This window comes from Xiphias gladius, chromosome 15 (assembly GCF_016859285.1).
Source record: "Xiphias gladius isolate SHS-SW01 ecotype Sanya breed wild chromosome 15, ASM1685928v1, whole genome shotgun sequence".
In the NCBI taxonomy this organism is placed as follows: Eukaryota; Metazoa; Chordata; class Actinopteri; order Istiophoriformes; family Xiphiidae; genus Xiphias; species Xiphias gladius.
The window spans coordinates 28502667-28520516 of NC_053414.1; the positions used below are offsets into that span (position 1 = coordinate 28502667).

At 38.7% G+C, this 17850-nt stretch overlaps 1 protein-coding gene and 1 pseudogene across 6 annotated transcripts in view; one reads left to right on the top strand and one right to left on the bottom strand.

Annotated features, from left to right (window-relative positions):
• Window positions 1–1778: 1778 nt before the first annotated feature.
• LOC120799626 lies at window positions 1779–10269 on the bottom strand (annotated as a pseudogene).
• A 339-nt stretch (window positions 10270–10608) lies between these two features.
• LOC120799947 (testis-expressed protein 2-like) overlaps window positions 10609–17850 on the top strand; it is a 35184-nt gene continuing 27942 nt past the window's right edge. For 2 of the 6 annotated variants that reach the window (XM_040145544.1, XM_040145545.1), the window contains exons 1-2: window positions 10610–12079; window positions 12626–12717. The gene's annotated coding sequence lies outside the window, so the exon portion shown is untranslated. Of the gene's footprint in view, window positions 12080–12625; window positions 12718–14903; window positions 15127–17850 lie in introns of those variants that run through there. The other 4 variants (XM_040145546.1, XM_040145541.1, XM_040145542.1 and 1 more) reach the window with 4 other exon arrangements.

A 17850-nucleotide genomic window follows, 5' to 3' on the forward strand; every position in this document is an offset into this window, starting at 1 on the left:
TTTAGAGCTTTTAGATTTTTTAGAGTGAACCAAAACATTGTACTTTTGGGCCAAAAAAACCAAACCAGTGAGCTGAGCATGTCAGCACCTTCTTCTCTATTATGCAACTATATATCAATTCAAAACTTTTCCATTCTCTTGCTTTTCCACAGAGTTAAGAACAGTAAAAATGTCACAATTTTGTATCCGGTATTAGAGCACCAGCTGCTTATCGTTTTAAACTTTTTTTTAAGCCAGCTGTTCTCCACAAAATAACTGTTATCTATATTGTTTCATAAATGCTTCTGCCTCTCAAAGCTAAGTTGATATTTCACACACAGAGATGAAACTTCCATTCACAGATATCTGCATTACAGTGAGCTCTTAAAGAAGTTTCTGTAACATGCTCCTAGATATCTCACAGTCCTGTTGTCATGTCATTAATCCCATGTTTCATCTTTGTGCAGTCCCTGGTCAGAAGGCAACAAGCTGCTCTGAGCAACCAGCTCTGCAAGCAGCTGGAGAGGATGAAGGCTCTTCATCTTTGAATTAAACATACACAACATGCAGCTCATATCCACAGAGACGTAGTGGGTAGAATACCAGTGCATCAAGATATGAGGCTCAAGTTTGTCCAGAAGATGGTGCCATTGACATGATGATAGAAATGAAATTTTTGATCTTGATTCTCAGATAGCAAAAAACAAACCCCAAACTTCCAAAATGGAAACAAAATATCCGTGACAAAGTTTGCATTATAGCAGGAATGCAGAGTGAAACCTAAGGCTCCATTAGAGAACCTTAAGAGAAACTGTAAAGGACCATGTAATTGGATCTCTACCATAACAGGAGGGAAAACAGCAGCTCCAGGTTTGTCTTATTGTGTCCTTTTAGCTGACTAGCTAGCCACCAGTACCTCTACAAATCACCAGGGTTTTGTTCAGAGTTGGGACAAACTAGGGAGCTCGGTGTAGCAAGCTAGCTTTTGATGGTCAGGATTTACCTGCATAAAATTCAGTGTTGTCTTCGTCAAAGTCAGTAGCACAGAGATTACTGGGGCTGATTACTGTAATCGTTCATTGGGCCTTACTGATGGATATCCAGTCTAAATGTACAGCTTATTAGATACATGCAGATAACTGCATTTGCTTTTTGGATCAAATTAGTTTCTCTTCCTTTTATTTTGGCTTTTTTGGGTTGTCATGTGCTTTTACCTTACTACAATGAAACACAGTTCGCTGTTGACAAGAATCAGTTTCTGTCCTTTCATTCCCAACTTCTAAGTTGGTGGAATGATAAAATTGCATACACCCTATGTCCCCAGGACACCATGTTTAAAGGGCTGGCAGGTCAGCGATAAAGTGATTTTCTTCTAGTAGCTGTTAGTTTAAATTGCTAATACTTGAGTCCTAAGTGGCCGTGGGTACAGCTCAAGTAATTTAAACTAATATACAGTATGTGGTGTTCTCAAAGCATGAATCCCTCCCTACTATATTCCAAGCATAACTGCAAAGTAGTACTTTTTTAAAGTAAGACATAAACGTGTGATTGTTTTGTTTGTTGATGCTTTACAAACAGATATTGTCACATACATGTGACAATGAAAAAAGCATTTTCAAACAATATTTCTCGCAAGCATATGTGATGTAACTTGAGAAACTAAAAAGTCTTGACATTATTTGCATAAGCCAAACAAAGAAAAATAAGTAACAAATCTAAAGCCGTCAACTATTGGGAAAAGATTTATTATAATATTAAGTTATCTTTCATTTAATCTCACATCAGCAGCTGACCGCCACCTAACTGACTGATTTAGAATACTGCTCCCCTGACTCTCCAACAAGAACCCCATCTCTGGTGCAGAAGTCCTTGCCCAGAGAGGGGCTCACGGGGGAGGGAATGTACTCTTGACATTGCTGACCACCAATACTTGATGTGCATTATAGTATGTAGGAGAAAAGGAAGGTACCATGATTTAACATGCAGCTGTCTGTCACATTTCCTTTACGCAGATCAAATGAGCACTTGCCAAGGAGATCACTGTTCCAGTATCTGTCCTGATCATAAACAGTGAAGTTAAGTTTGTTTTTCTTGTCAATTTTGATGGGACCAAATTAAAAAGTTTCTGACCATTTAGGATTGTCATTGTTTGCTATAATGGCAGTGAGCTTTACCTGGTCACCATATCTAACCTCCACTGAACCATCTGTCTGCGTACACCTATCACCATACAGACCCTCTGCATAAAGTCTTAATACCTTTAAGGTGGCAAGACCTTTCCCAGCAGGACAGCAGTTTGACTTGATATTCTGATTACTGTTGCAGACACAAGCACAAGGATCCCTTTGGCTGGACCTCTGCCCAATCTTACAGGTTTCTGAACATTTCTTCAACACTGCATTTTTCTTGATGTACTTCTCCACCTCTTGTTTCAGTGCAGCCCTGGCAGGATGACCAATTGGCAGAATGGTGTGCAGGGGCTTTAGGTTGTGTCGGACCACATCAGGTGTGTCAGCTACATTAATGTTTCCACCACTGACCTTGGTGCTACTTCCATTAAATGTGCTGCTGAAACTTTGTATTAATGGAAGTGACTGCCTTCATTTCCCCTTTCAAAAACACTTCTATCATGTAATGATTACTATATGTATCAATTGGATTGCGATTTAATGGCTCAGTTTTATGTGAATAACTGATGGCCGATTCAAATTCATGAGTCAGTGAAGGATTTGTTGCCTGTCTGTACCTGCAAACAAGTAGTTATGAGCATATAATTAATTTATAGTCCATCACAGCGTTAAGTGGGACCCTCCCAGAGGGGTCTGAAGGGATGTCAAGGCCAATGTTTCAGAGGACTTCATGCCCAGCACAGGACCATTAGTTGCCACAGCTTTGCCATCTGTATGAAAAAGTTAAACAGTGAGAGAGGGTAGAATGGCATGGATGTATAATTTAATAATGCAGTTTAAATATACAGAACACAGTACTAAGCTACGGCTTTCAACAACTATGAAATGAAACTTTGATGAGAAACTACACTAAACATTTTTTCTTGAGGGGTGGGAGGAGGTGGGTAATGTTCCTGTTTTTGAACTGCTTCAGTGTTTTTTCTTTTTTCTGTTTTTTGAAAAAGTTATAAACAAATTATGAAAAAACAAAAAACAAAATCCACGCACTTGTAATAGTAAACCAGAATATCAAAAATCTTGTTTAGAATCATTAACTGGTGAGGGAGACAAAGCAGATCTAATGCGAACAGCAGCACAATAATCATCCAATCCCAAAATTACCCCATTAGACCAATCTATGTCTTTCTAAGTCCACAACTGTCATAAACAAAAGAATAGGTAGTAGATGAGGAGAGGCAAGTAGATGGAACTGAGAGGTTCAAAGTGGTTACCTGAGTAATTCTGTTGGTCAAGCTGGCCTATTCAGGGTGCCAGCCTCCACGTGTTTATCCATGGGGTCAAAGAATATTGTCAGTAAATTCTCGTTCACACCTAAGTCAATGAGGGGCTGTGTGGGACTGGTCAGGTAGGATGTGCTGGCCTGGTAGGATGGGGCAAATGGAGCTTCAGGGTTGTGTTCTGGCTCACCAGCACCTCTCATTAATTAGTAAGCCCTGACTTTTACCATGCTTTTACTACTATTCCTCCAAGGATAATTTGGAATGCCATTGCATCAGCTCGAGAGTATTATTGTGAGCAGTTGTAATTTTTGCCCCTGCTTTGAAAGTTTTAGATTTCAATATTGCTACCTTACACGATAAGTTGAATGAACACTGTCCGGTGGGTGACCAGCAGAGGAACCGGCATGCATGAATTTAATTAGGGAAACCAGGCTGAAGCCTTGCTGCTTTGCAGCATGGTGTCCATGGAGCTTTCATTGGCCTCTGAATGTTTGGACACAGCCATGGTGAGAGATTACTTAGTAAAAATATAATTTGGAGTAGGGATCGAGGAAGGATTTACATTTTACATTTTCTCAAAAGTGGAGTGGGTGGTCTTTGGGGGGGAAACTGGGTTTGGAGCTCCACCCCTGCAAAAGGCCAAGGAGCAGGCTTAGGCGACAAACTCAAGGTCTCCAGTATAATCATGCACTAGTGGACAGTTGCTGCTTGAGGCTATGGCCAGAAACCCAACGGATCATGAATAAGATTGGCCGGTGTCCATGTCTCACCAGTACACGAAGCAACATGCCCCCACCAGTGCAGCCACTGCCCAATAAGTACTGGGAAACGTGCTTGATAGAATGAGAATTTTTAAACAAAACTAGGTTTTTGGCTGCACCTGTGACAAGCACAGTCTTTAAGGCCTAAGAAAACCAGATCTAACTCTTTTCAAAATTGGGAAGCTCGGGCAGCAGCTGCTGCTTTCTATCAGATTTAATGGTGTTTAATTTGCACAACTTCCTTTTTGTGGTGCAAATGAAGTGTCAGCGGAAAGTATGGTTTGTGACAGGCTCACATATACATATACACATGCAGGATTGTCTTGTGAGCCTCCTGTTTTTGTAAATGAGATTACTCATGGAATAGCATTCCTAAACTAAATGCCCCATTGGATTGCCCCATTGCCTAGTGTGCTCTATAGGACTGTGCTCACAGTCCAAAGATGTGCTAGTGAGCTGAACTTGGCATTTTTTATTTGTAGATGGGAACCTGATTTACTAAGCGTTTAGCTCTGTGATAGACTGGTGATCTGTTCAAAGTGTGTACAACCCCTCTCATCCATTGCATGCTGGGATAGGCTCCAGTCTCCATTGACCATGAAGGTGATAAACAAATTGAGAAAATGTTCTTCTCCACCTCTTGTTTCAGTCTAGCACCAGCAGGGTGACCACTTGGTAGTATGGTGTGCAGGGGCTTTATATTGTGTCGGACCACATCAGGTGTGTTTTTCAGCGAGTTAAACCACTTATTATAGACAGAAGGATTTGACTGCCCTTTAAACAAGGTATCAACTCCGTCAATTTTTCCACCAACGACCTCTGTGTAATGCTCATTAAATGCACCAGTGGCTGCATTTACAAAGCTAGCCGAGGCCTCAACTGAAAAATAGTAACTGCCTTCATTTCACCTCCCAGAAACACAGGATGTAATGTGTACCATAGGTGTCGACCAGATTGCGATATAATGATCTAACCCTCCAGCATCATATAAGAGTAGAGAGCTGTTCACTGTACCATGACTAGAACATAATTCATGTTGCCAATGTCAAAATTCTCAGCCTCAAAGTAACTATCTTGTCATCCTTCCCCCCTCATTCAGGTCCTTTCATACCTCTCCAATGTCTCCTCCATTCTCTAAGTACTGTCAGGGGCTACAATAGGTCTGAGTAACAAAATGCAGAAGAGACACACACCTTACACTGAGCCTCCTTCTTCCTGGTTTCTTAATTGTCTTGTAAACTAAGAAATTTATTAACCAACTCGAGGACCTTCCAGCAGACTCTTCACCTTGACTACACACAGGTGCTCTCCATTCAAATTATCTGGTCACTTCTTAAAACAAGTGGCTGTACCACTACAAAATCCTCTTCATAGCAGACATTTTGATTTTGGCTGACTTTTATTAAGTGTCCCACTAAGCCATGACATTGATCCAGCACACACAACACCAGGATCCATTTGGCTCACCTAAATGGAATGAAGTTGCTTTTAATAGTATGATATGACATGCCAAAATGTCTGCAGTAAAAAATGTCTAATTATATGTGTCATTACTAGTGTTGTTTTATACTTGTAGGCACTATAAATACCTGGTAACCTGATGAGGACTTAAAGCATTTAAACAAGCAGTATAAAATAGTGATTAGTGATGGTAAAGAACAGTGAGTCGTCTCCAGAGATGAGCAAACTTCCTGTGTCACACAGTAGAACTGTGCTCTCTGTAAGTGCTGCAAGTTTGCAGATGCAAAAAAATCTTCAAAACAACCTCTAAATGCATACGTTGAATGATGTGTGCAATAACACACTATTATTACGAAATCCTTCAAGATATCGTCAGAAGAAGATTTTTTTCTGTAAACTTGTTTCCGTGTTGGATTAATCATAGCTGCAACATTTCAGCAGAATAAGGAGGCCGAGTGCACAATTTTACTCGATCATACCAACCCTGCCACACCTCATTTGGCACAAATTTCACATGTTTTGCCTTTGTTCCATTTTGTTCATCTGATGTATTTGTGCTTCATTTTTCAGGAGATTTTATTTCAATTAACAGAATTAAAGGAATCCTCATTTTATTATATGAATGTACAGTGCTCTATCATAGCAACCCTGCTACATGAATACCACACATTTGGTCTCTGTTTGGGTTTGCTCATCTGATGTGTTTCAGACTTTGTCTCATGATGTAGAACTGCACTTTTACTGGAATGAGAAAGCATAATTTTGCAGCAGATTTTTTTCTATGTTTATTGATTTATGTATTAAGCACCACTCTGAAATTATTAATAAAATAATTATTATTGTAATGAAGACTAAAAGCTTTATTTGTGTAGCATGGTCTAAATGGCATTATAAATAATTCTATTTCAGGCATTTTCATAGACAAACGTTTGAATGAATTATAGTTTTCCAATAGGGCTCCCTTAATCAACACACAGCAGTGATAGGTTTTTAAATTATACAAGGGCCTACTTAGAAAATAAATGACTGCAAAAATCCATGTGTCAAAGTTTAACCTATCACTTTTGTCCCAAAAGGCCATACTACACATGCTTCCTTTTTATTTCTGCCACGGGTTCCATTATTGCAATTGCATTTGTTGGTTTTTATTTTATTTTCATCTTTTAAGTTGCTCCTTCTTTTGATCTTAGTTATTTATATCTTATTGCACCATATATCTGTTGGTTACGTGTTTTTTTTCTTCAAAGCATTTTGTAACTTCTTTTTGAAAATTGCTATATAAATCAAGTTATTATTATTATTATTATTAGTAGTAGTAGTAGTAGTAGTATATAGTATATTATTATTATTAAATTATTTACTTTTTTTTTATCTAAATGAAAAGTTACACAATATGATTCAGAGAATAACTAGGTTATCAAAGTACAGTAAGTCTAATTGTTAAATAAAAAACCCTAAGAATTTCTGCACAACTATAGCTCTTTTAACACAGTTTTAGTTGTTTATTTAGGTGGGTTGTACTTCCTTGTTCCTACTAAGTTTGAATGCCCATATTTTAAGTCACTTATGCTTAATTACATAAGCAGGACTACTGCAAGTTAAAATACCTTACCTTACCATACCTATCTGCTTCATGCCTCATGGTGCATAAGGCCTTCACAGAGCATGAAAATTTTCACTGCTTCTGGTTTCTGTGATAATGCAATTTTACAGGAGAGGGTTATCAGCCTTCAGCCTAACTCCAACCTGGAGGACCAAGGTATCACACTTCGTCTGGTCCCTACCCTTCAGCCGTTTTGGCACAGGTGTCCCTACCAGGAGTACAATGCTCCAGCTGATACAGCTTCAGGGGTCATAAAGACGCGCAAACTTCCCAACCACAATTTGGTGGTGATCCCTTCGAGACGGTTTAAAATACCAGTTAAAATAGCTTGGTGTAAATGTCATCCTAAGTACTATACTGCTATCAGTTATTAATTTAAAAAAGACACGACCAGGTTATTTAAGGCCTAGTGTTAGTGATCATCACAACAACATTCAGTGTTAAAAAAATCTAATTTTATTCCGGTAAACAAATTTTATGATTTCCTCATTTAAACAGTCTTCACAATCACAGCATTACTGCGATGGATAAATATTTTCAGCCAGAACCAGAACCAGAGGGTTGTCGGTACGTGGGTGGATGTATTCTGCAAATAAAGAGGCACTTGTAGTTTGGACAGATGGGGTTTCCTTCTATTGCATTTTTGTTCATACCATGAAGATTTTATAAGTTCACCCTCTGCTGCTGCACATCCAATAATGCAGGCAGCCTACTCCAATATGTTGGTACCTCTGAAAAGGTGCTGTTTATATTTTTTACCACAGAGGGGCGCTACTTTCATCCAGAAATGTTAGCCATTCATAACAATAATAACTACTTTCATTCCAGCAAATCTTTAAGCTTTTCTGTCAGAAACCTCCTGTGTAACCATTATTAAATTTTTATCAATATTTAATGTTGGTGAATCATTTTTAAAAAATAATTGAGCAACTTAGTGACAGGGTTGCTGTCTGTAAATTTGGTCATTACAGGTTAAAATTTAAAAAGTCACAAAAATCAGATACATGCTATCGTGCCACCATCAGGAAATACTGTCCCAACAACGTAGTTTTAATTTTGGTGGATTTTCATTTTTGGTAGTAAATTACATTTTTGTCTTAAGGTATAAAGGAAATGGATCTCATTTTATTTCAGTATGAGATGACTAAAAGAATCAGTTAATAAACACAACTGAAGCTAACCATGGTGAACTGATCAGATTACACTTCAACTTTTATTAAGTCTGATACACACATCACAGTCAGGAGTCTGTAATGGCAGGCTACCACTGTTATCAGCTACCTTAGTGGAGTGTGTCTTCTCCCTTCTGTCAAAAAGGTTTTTTGAACATGAGCTGTGTGACACGAGGGAATTTGTGTATGCACTGTCTATTTATAACACAGTGAGCAGGTGTGCCGATCCACAGAGGCAAAGTGATTGGCTGGGATCCACTGAGGACGCTTTGTGCTCGTGTAAATACATACACACACAGGGAACGTACTCGCATCTTCCCTGTGAAAACCTGCATGCACGCAAACATACACACATGCATTGATCTATATACATCAAACCTTATGAGAGTGTAGGCACGTGCATGTATGTGTGCACACAAGAAGACAAATGTATCCACATGCATGTGCACAAACACATTTACAATCAGACAAACGATTTACAGCTTGCTGCAGGCACTCACACGGATAACCACTCACTTCCACTCATTTCCATTCAAGCAACTCAAATATATTTTCAAGTGTTATCAAACGAAAAAGGAGACAAGTCTTCTGCCCTGAGGGTAGAGCAGATCCACACCCACAAAGCAACAGTTCACTCAGATGATCTATAGCACTCAACAAATCAATCAATCTTATCCTAACACAAATGCACCACATATGGCTTCAAACAAAATGTAAACAACTACTGAGAGAACTACCTGTGACCATATTTTACACCCTCAACAGTGAGGTCAAGAAGAGGAAGGCATGTGGTGGCAAAAGTAATGCCTGTAGAGCTGGAAGAACCTGTGCCCTCTGTAGTTTACTGCCTCAGAAAAAAGGAACAACATTTCATGAGAATTGAGAGTGGAAGGAAGATAGCTTTGTTTGCATTTGCTCTTTATTGTGGTCATTTGCACCTACCTTTAGTGAGACTGAAAGCACTGCTGCATCCTCCAAAAGGAAGTAGGCGAGGCCTATTTTGACAGTGGCAGTGCTACAAAATATATATATTTATATATATAAGAGTTACGATTAAGCACTGGTGAACAGACTAGAGAGAAGGCATGTCTTTTCAAAGATTTTTCTGAGGTGGATGTTTCCATGGACTCTGCTGGACTATTCTTCAGAACTCAACATATATTGGGATTGATACTAGTTGACGGACAAGCTTTTAACGTACCAGATTTTATAAAGAAATAAATCTAGAGGAACTGACACTGGTTTTATTTGTCAAACCTGAGGATATCTTGCCTCTTGGATACTTGATCACTCAGATTCAGCTCTATGACAATGCCTGTGATTGTACTGGAGGCCAGAGACTTCACCAGTCCCCTTTTTTTGGTGCGGACATTGGAAGTTGTATCCAGTTGTACCACCTTCAGTCTTGTGGCTTCGCTGGAACCTTCGGAGTTAAACAAAAATCAATTTCACCACCAACACCTCAACTCATTCAGGATCTTCTGCATGTTCACCTGGTGCTTCTTCTTCACCCTTACTCTCCTCATCCACACTCTCAGCGTCATCCAGTTTCACAGCCTCATCCCAATATCCTGGAAGAACCTGACTATGACAGTGGCAGTGTTAGGCGCACTGATGTGCCTCAGCGCCTCTGTAGTTTTCCCTTGGATTATCATGGATCACCAAGGGGTGTCGCCACGCCCTGTGGCAGCTGCAGTGGGCTCCTGTCTGACCTTCCTGGCCTATACCTCAGAGTCCTACATTCTTCGCGCCCAAGCCCATGAACAAAGAGGCTACATGGGCAGCATGCCTGGTCTCCTCAAGATACTCCAACTGTGGGGAGGCTGTCAGATGATACCCCTGGTTGTGGAGGTGGTCTGTGGACTGCCTGATGGAGTACACCATTGGCAGCTATGGGTTTCCTCTATGTCATATGGCGTCTGTATCCTTATGTGTCTAGTCACGATGGTGGTAATATTAGGTGACTTTGCTGGGCGATGTCTCCTGCCTTTTGACAGGTTCTTGGCTGGCTTCAGTCTGATCGGGGTGTTGTTCTACATGGTGGCCACAGTGATATGTCTTACCAAGATTCTGCAAAGTGTCCCCAACAAAAAAGCAGAGCTGGTTATCATGGAAACAGTTGTCGCCAGTATTACACTGTTAGCTTACACAGTGGACTTTGCTTTCTCCATTAAACTGTTGTGTGACAGGAGTTATACATGAAATAACACATCACATTAATGGCAATGCATGTGAAGTTCATCATGTACACTCCTGAAAAATTTAGCAGAAAATCGTGTCTTTGGCAAGTATGTATCAAATTGAATGCATGTTTTTGCTGTTAATCGTTGCTGTGTAATCACACTCTCTGTAGACCAGTGGATTGTTAGCTTATATGACCTATACAAACTCTTTGCATATTAAACTTTAAGCCAAAAAAATGTATGCAACTGATCACAATGTTTGCACTGTATTGCGGTTTTACGGACATGTGAAAGAGTTGTATGACATTTATAGATCAGTTCACAATAACACATACCGTGCAACTACTAAACCTGGGATATGTGACAGGTGCATTGACTCATAAGCACACAGCAACTTTTATAGACGTAATAACGTGGTGTGTGGACTGCAGTAGTGGATGAACAGCAGTCATGACTGATAAAGATTAGATTACAAACTGTTGACTTTGGGCATATCATTTAGAATATAAAGCCTACAAAAATGAAGAAAATTTACATCAAGAGGTGCAGACAAATAATAAAAACATTTGTCTTCTCGCTGGAACATCATGAACATTTCAAGTCTAATGTTTTCCCTCAGGTCATACAATGTTATGCCTAAAAATCGAGCTTACATTAGCCTGTTTGATGAGAACAGTTGCCATTCACCAACACTAGATGGCAACACTCTCATTAATGCCCCTATTTAAATCACATGGTCGGATTTACAGTGTAGATTATCCTGAACGTTTTCTTGACGCAGAAATGCATCGGTTTCAACAATGTTTTATGGTTAAGGTTTTTAAGATACATTTTTAAGAAGTTTCTAAGGTTCAGATAAATCACGTCAAGCTTTAGTGTAAATAGTTCTGTAAGACTACATATTCCACGGACACCCTACGAATCACACTAATAAACCTATATACACGTAATAAGGTCAAACCAGGAAAAAATATCCAGTTTGTTTGTTTATTTATTTATTTATTTATTTGCAGGGCAAGCTATTAATTTAACAAGGGCTCCTTGAATTTGAGCTCCTGTACATTTGGAAATATAAATTCACTTTTTTGTACGTTTGTTGTTTCCTGCATTGAAAAACAGAAACCGCTGTGCAACATTGTAATCATTTATTTACATTTACATTACTGTTTACCTTCTCACATTGGCCTCGTCTGCTCAAGGCCTGTTAAGTAGCTCTATAGAAAAATCGATCGCCAACCCTCGACCACAAAGCAAGCCAGTTATCGTGCTGCTCCGTCTCGATTACTGTGGCCTTGATTAGACGCCAGCGTTTTTTCCTTTAAGGAACTGCGTTTGGTCAGGCGGTTGTCAACAGGCTGAGCGAGAAAAGGAGTCGTTGAAACAACTTGGTACGTGGAACGGATAACTCAAACGTTACCGTACGTTCCCGTGTCGAGAGAAGCCTGTCGACTCGCTTTGGAAGTTCAGTTTTGTTCGTTGTATCCAGATAAAAATGAAGTCGCCTTCACACGGTAAGCTATCGTTGACTTGTCTCTTTTTGAAACAGTCTGCGAGTTTGGTGAGATGAACTCGTCCAGCACAGACTGGTGATTAAATATGTGATTAAATATGTGATTAAATTTGTGGCAAGTGAATTTTTCCTTTCTATAAGTCTTTTTATATACATTAATATTGAGTCATATTTAAGCTAGTAAAGAATAAAAAGTATCTCAGTTAACGTTGTTAGCTTGTTAGCTGCATCACAAGACAGGCTGTTTTTACTAGTCGCTGTTGCTATTGAAGCTTCACAAGCCTCTTGTTTTGACAATGTTAGCATGCTTATTAGCCGATGTAACTCCTTACAACAACATCCATATGTTAAATACTACTGGAAAAGGCCTTTTATTGTTTGCCATATGAGTAAGTCACAGTCCACAACGATTGTACACAAAGACTACCAAAGATATCACTTTATCACCAAGAAGCAAATACACTCCCTTTGTATTGTTAGTTGGTATGTTTGTGTACGTACATCTGTAATGATTTTGCATTTCTCTTTCTGATGATGTGTTTCTTAGAAGCCCCCTGAGCAACATGGACATGTGAAACTTGACTCTTCAGTAGGCAGATGCAAGTCCCAGGCTGGATTGAATGGCACTGAGGATACAAGGTAAGCACTTTGCCAGTAAATTTGACCTCATTATTGATCCGTTTCCTGAGCTACAAAGGACCTTAGTGATGGCAACGTCCAGATAGACAGTGAGAGAAGGGAGAGGGAAGGAGAAACATAGCTCGGGAGAAATATGGCTAGAGTAGAAATAGTCAAAAATTAGTGAACAATAATGCTTTCAGGGATCAAAGAAAACCTTTGTATCCTTTTTTTTTTTTTCCATACATCAAGTGATATTCCTAATCTGAAGAAACACAGAGCGACGTGGGAAATTATAAAATATTGTGTATTTCTTATCACATGGGACTGACTTACAGTCTAACGACTTTTAGAAACGCCACAGGCCACAAGGCCTTGAGCGAGTGGAGAGACTTGTTTTGTATCCAAACATCTTAAAAATGTAGTCGAAGGCTTGCCCCTGAAGTGTGGGCCCACGTGTGCCCTGGGCCTACATGTGAAGGCCCTGAAGTGTGGATGGTTAAAGTCAATAGCAGCAAGGTGTTTGACAGGTTTCTTTGCACACATTGACCTCAAGGTATGTTTTAAATGTTAAATAACTTGGTATGCAAGGTTGCTATTCATAATGACCTCCTCCCATTTAAGCAGTTTACTTACGACAGTGGTCTCTCCCTATACTTTTTGGTTTTCACTCTTGACATGTAGCTGTTTTTCTTACATAGAGCAATATCAAATATGTGCCAGGTTGGAGTTCAATATCTCCTAAAGAACTTTCAACATGGCACATTCTTGTTACAAGGGACAAGGCTATAGCTGCTGCCCCCAGTAATACTTCATTTGAGCTGATTGTTTTGGGCCCACAAACAGGCTTTGGTATCTTGGGGCCTAAATCATGTAATGATGATTTATTGAGCACAAAATCTGCTGAGGGGATATGCAGCCCCATACCTCCAGGCCATGGCCCAGTCCTACACACCAGACCATGGTCTCTGGTGCTGTTGGGTTTCTGAAATTTCTTTTGTCTCTCTCCTCATTCTTGTAAAATGTATCACATGATCATTTACAGGTCTTGGGTATGATGCCACAGTATTATGGTCCTGACTCTCACTCTCCTACAGTACTCACGTTGTAATCTTCCCTAATTGCCTTGCTTAGTCCTATGGTAGTCTCTAAATTTTTTTTTAGTTTGAAAAACTACTTGGGCTACTTACTTTTTTGATGACAGTGGAAAAACTGTTAGGACCAAGGAGCTGTAATTATGAAGGACACAGGACTTAGATTGTACAGCGTTTAATTTTTTTTTTGTTTTTCCGAGAATGGTATTTAGGTCTGTAATGAATTGTAAATATTAAGGCAGACATAAAAGTCCAACAACACTGTTAATTGGCTTGTACACTCACCATGTAGGGTGTGATGTAATGTATAATGTAATATTACTTTTCAGCAATTTTCTCTACTAATTAATGAATCCTTGCTAGATATAATTAAACACTAACAAAATTAGATTTAGTAGATTTGGTTTTGCAAATGTGAAAAGTTTGGTCTCTTGTAGTACATAAAAGTAGAACACTTCATCGCTTTGAACATCAGTTTGATTATTTTATGTTATTTATTTATTTTACATTTTTGCCATATTTGCCCTGCATACATCCAAACTACTAATCTTGAATGTGTTTCTGTGGTTCTCAAAAACATGGAAGTGGCTTTCAAAGAGGCGATGCTAAATCCACAAAAATAATATATTTGAATGAGTTTATTTTATTGCATGACAGATTTATTACGATAGATTCATTGCACATGCTCTAAACTATTCTTCCATATTTACAATTGTTTGATAGTTTTTTGTTGTTTTTTTTGTTTTTTAATACTTAACCATTTTGGACTTGTTTTTTCTTTTTCTGAAGACATTACAATATCTTGGTCAGACCCTGGTTAGTATGACTCAAAAAAAGGGTTGGATTTGGTGGATGCATAGTGCTGTATGAGCCGAAGTATTCAGAGGAAGAAATACAACAATAATGAGCTGAGAGAAAATGACGAAACATGTCCAAATTATGCCACTCAGGTGTAATGGTACAGCTCTTTTATGTGTGTAGAAAAATAAAATAATATAATAAACAGATAAGATTTGTTTTATAGGGTCATTTTATTGTTATTTGGTTATAATAAAGGATGAAGTTCAGGTTTACCTGACATCTGTCACAGATAAGACACAGAACGAGTACACGGTGTGTGCTTAGCTGCCATGTTAGAAAGGGGGAGTGAGAAAGGGAGGTGTCATTTTGTAAGAGAAAGGAAACGCAAAAACCAGGAACACCTGTGTGAGACAGGAGGAGGTTTAGGTTTTGAGCAGCAGGTGTGGTGAAGGGAGATGTCACACTGCAGCAACACAGCCGGCTTCATATCGTAATGATTTGGAGAGGATCAGGCCTTCATTTCCTGTCTGTGAAAGTATGTTAAAAATAAATGTCTGCTTAGCCCTGAGCTGGATGTTAACTGTTAAGAATCTGGATGATTTTCACCTTTTGCATTGCTTGAAATGCCTAATCTTTCACATGAATGATCACAGACTAACTAGTTTGAGTTGAAGATGTAGTGTTTGTCATTGCTTTGAAAGCCAAACATTTTGTTCTGTGCTTTTTGCAATGCAGTAAAACTGCTTTTTCATTTGACCTGTGTTATTTTCTTCAAATGGAGCGTGTCGTATTCATCTTTCACCAGGAGACAAGGAAGTTGTGCTTACTATCATTCTCTGCGTAGGAATTGGCCGACACCCCTGTTGACTGTACATCTGTTCATAGCTTTGACTCATTTTGTGGCTTTCCAAGTTCTCAACAGGTCTAACCTATTTTTATACAACCGAAATTTTCTTGGTTTGGTCAAAGCTGAGGGATAGCTTAGACCAGCTGAGATGAGATGAAGCAAAAATGTTACAAAAAATAAAAATAAATTAATTAATAGTATATTAATATTGATATTAATATTAATATTTTTATTATTATTAATAGGAGGTTTGATACCTGCATAGCCCTCTTGATGACAGATGATGTAATTAACATGATAATTGCACTACCTTACTTACAGTGTGGTTGCACCCTTTCTGAAAATGATATCTACCCTTCACAACGGCCTATTGCAATGAAGTACGATGGCGCTTTATATTACAATTTAATTCCAATTTATTACGGGAGACCATTTGGCTACTTGATTTAAAAAAAGAAAATAAGAAAAGGTCTGTAAATAACGCTCAAGAATTGTGCAATATTTTTCCACAGTAATCCATTTTTACCTCTGGCCCAGTCCTACAAGATAAGAAACTTTTAGGCATTTTTAGTTCAATTTGCTTTCTGTGATACTGTATGCTGCTATATTTGGCTTTTGGCTTTTAAACATGGCACAGTTTTCAGGCTCGTAATTCAAGGTTTATTTGAATTAAAAGTAGGAAAGGCCGAGCCTCCTCTTCTAACATCAACTTTGGCTTTAGCTAACATGGCTTTTTGATTTAATGAATGAGGGGTGGTTTGTGCCTTGCTTCAGGGTTCTGTGCTCATTGCTTATTCAACCATATTGTAACACTCCCTTAGACAATTTTCCTAGTCTACATGTATACAGAGCTTTTTGATTATGAGAATTCATCCTTAAGTTTTTTGTTGAAACCATGGAAAGGATAGATAGGTGAATGTCTTTGTCCATCAACACGGCCCAGCTTGAAATCGTTAGCAGTCCTTACAACAATGCCAAGGTATTAAGCCCAGCCTATTGTCACATGAGTGTGTGCTTGTGGAGGCAACTTAAGTTTTATCAGAGCAACGTCCGGGGCTTTGTTGCACATTTAATCTTTCCAGAATTCCACATAGAGGTGTGTCTTTGTTGATTTTCTATAGACTTTTTTATAGATCTCTATAGACGATTGTGATCAGTAAGATCCTGGTTGTGCAGAGAGCAGTGTAACCTACACAAAATCAAAATATGTACTGTATATTTGTTTTACTGGTAGACAACTCTGGAACCAATTCTGTGTTGACAATCATCTCATCAATAATAAGATGTACCATTCAAAGTTTAAAACACTTTGTATGGGCGTTGCCTCTCCTGAGCTCCCTCATTCATGCAGGTGGCAGAAAACATCACTGTTGTTACAGGAAGGTACTCCCTCACCTGTCCATCCACTAAAATAATGACCCTTATATTAGGAAAATGTGTCTGCCTGCCAGCCAGCAGCGATTACAGGCGTCTCTCAGGTGCTGTCTCCATTATGCATTGACAGTACCATTGATCTCACTTGTTACTAGAAGAGAGGGACAGAGACGAGGTGGGAGGTGGGAAGATGCATAAATATAGCCTGTCTAAAAATATTACTTCAGAGTTTCTCACTTGAAACGGAAACATTCACAAAGATACAGTACACTCACAAGCAGCATTTTGTTGGAGAACAAAAATCCTGGGGAAAAAAAAAATTAGAGATATCTGAGCATCAGTGCATTCATTTTCTGTTTTAAATTGAGCCCTTAGGAATAGTGCAACTGTCTTTTGTAAGATTAAGGCCACTCCTTTCAAATTTCAAGCAGTCATTCACCAGGATCTGCAGATTAGACTGGAATACAATGATATAACACAGACCATTTCAGTCTCCCGTGAGCTGCTCTCACAGTTGATAACAATGTTGTCTTTTGTCATTACAGTTTGGCTGAGAAATACTTTTCCGAATTCCTTACACTTTGTCCAACACTGATAACAATACATGTAAAATTATTGCATTCCACATTTTTAGTTAAGTTTCCATTTGACTTATTGTTGGCCAAGAATTCACAATTATTGCGAGATTGAGAATCCTGATTATTTTGAGAGATATCTTTGAGAAATTCTGTTGGTAATAGGGAAAAATTCTTTTCTACAACATTTTACATTTTATTTGAATTAGTTTCAGATTTTGTAAATTAAATTTTTCAGTACTGTAAAATCATTTGTTTTGTTTTTTTACTTCACTACTGATTAAATGTGCAGCTCTGCCTCCAATCTGTAATTCTTAGATTTTGTTGAATATTTAATGACCTGTGAAGGTCATAAAATATGACCTAAAGTGGGACTTCTTCACATGAGTGTTTGATGTCTCATGTGTGTCTCAAAGGCCTGCTGTATTGGAACTCTGTTGAGTGGCATTAAAAATGTAATTAC